This window comes from Lonchura striata, chromosome 4, assembly GCF_050655825.1.
Source record: "Lonchura striata isolate lonStrDom1 chromosome 4, ASM5065582v1, whole genome shotgun sequence".
In the NCBI taxonomy this organism is placed as follows: Eukaryota; Metazoa; Chordata; class Aves; order Passeriformes; family Estrildidae; genus Lonchura; species Lonchura striata.
Window position 1 is genome coordinate 68,938,266 of NC_140706.1, and position 5,850 is coordinate 68,944,115.

Consider the following 5,850-nt stretch of genomic DNA (forward strand, 5'->3'; position numbering starts at 1 on the left):
TTGAGTTGAGATTTCCAACAGGAGAGTTATTTTTATATGGCAATTAACTCTCATTTCAGGTGTACCTTAACAGAAACTAAATGTAAGCAATGCTTTTTCTTCATTTTCCAGTTCTTATCATATATCTAAAGTTGGTATGACTGAAGTCAATGCTTCCATTTAAGTAGTATTTCATTTTTTCTCTGCTTTTGTATATAAGTATTTACTCATTTTTAACATTTCATTTATTGATTTAATTCATGGCCACAGAACTCCAAAGAATTTCACAGCTTTTGTACCTGGGACAAAATTGTCTTCTGCATTTCAAATTCAGTTTCATTCAGTGGATTTCAGAAAAGTAAGCCAAGCTAGTTGAAGATGTCTTTTTTGAAACCTTGTTGAATGATGATTTTTAGCAGTTGGTACAAATAACCACAGACTTAAAACCCACATTGTCATCATGTGAAATCTTAAATGGTCCAATGGCTGACTGTACTGTGAGCTGGATGTGCCTAATTATTTTCTTGCTCTGGCAACTCTTGGCTTAAGAAATATTAAGGTTAAAAATTTACCCCTTCCCATTTTTCCTTCAAGAAGTATGTTTGTGTGAATGCTATGCTAACTGTGGAACATGCAGGTGACTGGGGCTGACAAATAATTAAGTCCTGTCTTGGATGTGAATCTTTGGTCTGGTTGTGATGTGCACAGAGCCAGTTTAAAAGCTGCTCAGTACAAACATCTCTGAGGAAAGCAATCGGCTTCCACCCATCTGCTCCATGTGTGCTGCAGACTGGAAGGGGAAAAGTCATTTCTTGCATTGAGGACCACACTTAGTGGTGAAAACTGAGCAGAATTGTCCCTGAACAGAGCATTAGTGGTAGCTCTGCCTGCTTGCAGAACTGCCAATTATAAAATGCACTTGTCTTGCCTTATTTGCAGGATTGTTTCTGCCAGTGTAGCTCCCATTATGTTTTTGAGCAAGGCAAGGCAATCCCTTGGGGAATATGCAGGAGAGAAAAACCAGAATGCTCAGTTTCAGGAAAGATCTTTTCAAACAGCCAGAATCAGGAGATAGTGGCTCTTTTATCACTTGCTGTCCTTCAGTGTAATACTGTCTTCTTAAATGCACAACCACCAATTTAATGCCAAGTTGTCTTAAAGTTGTGTTTCACAATGGCCAATTATTTTTATGAGTATCATTAAATGTTTATTGTTGGCAATTATTGTTACTGTTAATGATCATGAGTGTTTATCTGTCTGGAGAAACAGCCACAATTATTTATCCTGCTGTGTGGGTTTATTCTGCATCTATGGTCAGCAGAAACCAAACTAGAAAATAGCCACTACACTTCTACTTGAAGAAAAAATGTTTACTTTTTCTTTTACGGTAACAGGGACAGCAAATGTTCTTAGACTTTGATTATTGCAATTCATTTTTAATGGCAAGTTACGAGTTTTCATAATATGGAGTGATAAAACCTCTGCTTACATAAGTAGTTTTTAAATCTTGAGTCACAAAAAATAAATAAATTAATATAATAGGATTTTATATTATTTTATTCTTATTATTTTTTAAAAATTTGGTTTCTTTTGAAGTACTTTCTGAAAGACTAAAAAATGAGAGTGTTTCTCCTTTAACCCCAAGTGAAATTAATGCAGTTTGAGAAATAGGAAAAAACTTGCTGAATTCTTAATACTTTTTTTCCTCAAGTTTCAGAGAGCAAATTTGTTGGTCTGACACTGCCAGAGTGTTTTCATGAGAGACTCTGGTAAATATAATGGCCTTTGAGAGCTTGGGTACTAAGGTAGTTCAGAGTTAGTTGTTCCGAAATCTTAGTGGAAACTTTTTGTACCTGAATTAGATTTGCATGATCCATCACAGATAACTTTACTGCTTTAACAAATGGTTTATATTGCCTTGAAAGGTTTCTGCAACAGAAAATGTTTAGACAACCCTTGTGGTGAGGAACTTTTCTGTAATATCCAATCTTTAAGGACAGAAGGAACTGTGGTGCCATTAGATAACACTGCAATCTAGCTGCTGAATGTCTTATGATGAAGTGGAGCTGGAACCAAAATCCAGTCATGATGTTTTTGAATTTAGTAGTCATAGAAATAATAAAAGCTGGAGTTGTTTTTTTTCCTGAAGTCTTTCTCACGGAAAGTCAGAATGAAAGGATTTTAAAGGAACACCTCCCGTAAGAACATTGTGAAGTCTCAGCTTTAATCAGTGCCTCTGTTTTGGCTTTGAACATGGTTGTGGAGAGGAATATCTTCATGTCTGCACATACTCACTGGCTTCAGAAATGAGTGGCTTTGCATGAACAAATCTACAGGGACAGCCTCTATAGGATTTTGCTTTGCTTCTCTGCAGGATCCTGAATTTCTATGTTTGTTTCAGGCTCTGAGGTAGCTGCTTTTATGCAGCTCCCACACCTCAAAGAGGAGTGTGACCAAATCAGTTCTTTGCTATTGTTTGGCCATTTAAAAAGAAAGATTAAAAATAAATGATCCCAGAGGCAGATTTTATAGCCTTTCCTTTTACATTTTGAATGTTAATTGACCAGCTCCAATATGAATGAAAACTGTTTGTGAAGAAACACAAGGTCATGTTTTCTACAAGGAAAAAGTTCCTCATGTAGTTTTTCCTACCTCTGTGGGGAGAGTATAGGTCAAGTTTTTCTACTTGTTTATTCTGCTCAGTCAGTGTCAGGGGACAGAGCCTCTTCCTCTCTATTGCTTTTCTGGTTTTCTGCTAGGGATCATAGTTCATCACATGTTCTGCTCCCTGCTCTCTTAAATTTGCCTCCCCATGATATCATGTATCAGAAAGGGTCTTGTCCCCTCCTCCTGGGTGCTTTGTGGCTTAGCTTTATTTCAGTTGTCATTTAAATGTTGGTGCCATCTCCAACAGACCTGTGGTACCAGACTTCACCATCCACTTCTTAATTGCTGCAAAAAAATGCTGTTTTCACCATTAGCTTTCTAAATCTCTGCGAACTGATTTCATCACCTTCTTTAAAACCTTTTCCTGTAGCTCCTCACTGGTGTTATGTCCCAAGGAAGTCATCCCAATGCTCAACTGGCTTCTGTTTGAGACTGCATCCCAACACTGTGACCACAGCTGTTCTAAATGTTTTCTTCTATTTCCTAATGCCTAATTAATTCTTAGCTTAAGTTTCAGAGTGCAAACTGCAGCGGTGACCAATTTTCTGTGGGTTTTTACAGCAGAGTGCAGAACTGGGAATAGACTGAAGTAATCCCCACAGTGAAACAGGCAAGGTGAAGAACTCTGTTTCAGCTGTGTTAGGGGCATTCCTGGGGCTACAGCTGCAGTGGTGCTGTAAGGTTTGTTCATATTCTTGTGAGCATTTAGTGTCCTCCAGCCCAGATATGGTTTTACCATTCCATATTTAAATATGGAATTAGTTCAGAACATTTCCAAGACAAAGGAGTAGATTCTTAATTTAATGTCAAAAAGAAATCACCACCATATGCCATAATTGTAGCTCATTTGGGATTCAAATGTTACAAACAGACCTCCCCACAGGTGTGGTCTTTACAGGCAGTGTGCAGAACACTTTGCATCCACAGATTTCTTGGCAAGTGTGTGGGAGGCCTATTGCAGTCTGAGGCTCTCCGAGGTCTTCCTGGGAGTTGTGCAGTTGCTCTGTGTTGGCACAAAGACAGGCAGCAGTACCTTTTTCCCAGTCTCATGGGTTGTGACTTATTGCTCCAGACACTTGTGACTGTGGTGCTTTGAGCTTGATGGCTGAAGACAGTAACTGCAGCACTTGCTCTGCTAGATCAGATTTAGAAACCCAAACCCTGTTGTTGGGATGTAATTCCTTCCCTGTAAATTCAAGTTAAGGTTAATGTCATCTAAGCTCCACTGTTATCCTTTCTCAGTCATGAGCTGTGCAGCAAGGAACATTAGAAAAGCTTCATTTGATCCCAGCTCTTGGGTCTTTGGGGAGAAAAATAACAGAGGATTGAAGGAAAATGTGTGTTGGTGGAGTTTGGCAGGAAAATTTTCAGCATAAGGCTTAAGGAATTGTCCCTGATGAAAGAAAAGGAACTGGATGTGTCTTTGTGATTGAAAGACAAGAAGTTTTAATGTTTTTTTATCCTTTGGTATCCAAAAGGTCAGCTAAAAGCTCAAGTTTAACACAGAATAATATGATGGAAGAGTGATAACACTTTGATAGAATAGGTTAAAATGCTGTTGCATTGGTTCTATTTCTTGTCCCATCACTTCTTCCTTTTAGCTTGGTAATTGCAAGAGGTTTTGGGCTTATCATCTCTGTCTCAGACTAAATGCAGTGAGACAAGCAGACTTTCTGCTTTTCTCAAATATCTGAGCTTTTTCTCTATGTCTGTGTTTGTACTCCACTGCTCCCTGCAGAGAGAGATTTCTTAAACCTCTCAGCAAGACACCACAAACTCCCCCCTGTACATGGCAGAATGGTGAATGCTTCTAATTTAAAGCAGTGGCTGAAGGGACAGTGAGGGACAGTGAACCTGCACATCAGTGTGCTCAGACTGGTTTGATATCTCTGCTGCCACAAAAGGGTTGATAATGCAGCATGAAGCTGAGTTATGTGTCAGACCACAAAGTGTGGGGCTGCACTGTCAGATGGAAAAATCATCCAGGGCCTCAGCCATTATCCTGTGATCTTCAAATCATCTGTTCCATTAAGAACATTTGGAATATGTTGATAACTATTTGATATTTTAAGCAGTATTCTGGTTATTTACTGCCAACTGAGGATGACTTTGAAGTCACTCCAAGCGTGGCAGAGCTCATCATTGCATTGGCCTATGGAAGTGCAACACAGGAAAGGATTGTTGAAATGTAATTTGTGTTTTTCCATCCATTTCTAGGCATGCCTTAGAACAGTGCATCCCAGCCCCTTTAAGCTGTGGTGCAAGGGGCTCCTCCATGTGCTCTAACAACCCCTGCTTCCTGAATTCCCTGTGGCTGCTGGGGGCAGGGCTTGGTGAATATTAATTTGGCAACTCTATATCTCATACTGAATGAAAACATTTTCAGCACAGTGTAGTGCAAGAAAGTTACATGAGTACCCCACAAGAATTTAAATCAACTTGGTCTGTGATTATATGATTATTATCTGTAAATAACATCTGATAGGCTTTCAAAGCAGTTTAAAAAACCTGATTCCATGAGCGTTGCTAATCTAACCAAGAGTCAGAGTTTACCCTGCAAAATATGCTTTTTAACATCAAAGAAATTAAGTTTTTTGAATGACTAGTTCAAAAGAAATAACTTCTGTGTAACATACAGAAGAACATGAGTTCAAGGAGTTTTGCCATAGAGTTTGTGGAAGCCAGTTTTAGAGGTAATTTTTGTGAGCTATTTGTCAGCAGCCCACAGCTTCCAAATGTGTCTCTGGGTTCATGTATCTGTTATAAAATCTCCAGCTGGGTATGGCTACTGTCAGCTTTCTACCTGCTTGTGTGATAAATCAGTACCTGAGGATCACACAGGTACTCAAGGGGATTCCCACATCCCGTCCCTGGGCTTGCATGCTCTATGGACACCATTCAGCTCATCAGGATGTTTCTTGACCACCAAGGATGATAAATATTCATTTCACCACGTGTGAAATGTGTCTTTTATCCCCTTTTCCAGACCCTTCCTTTCTTTGGTGTCTTGTTCTGCCCTCTATTATCTCTGTTATCTCTTTTCTGGGGAAATTCTCTCTCTCATGGCTCTGCAAGCTTGGCCAGTGTCGGGAAAACTCACCAGAAGACAAAACATGGGTTCTTGAAGGGAATTTTATTGCCTGTTGTTTTTCAGTTCAGGTATTCGTGTAAACAAATAGAGTTTGGATCCTTCTCCAAACCAGG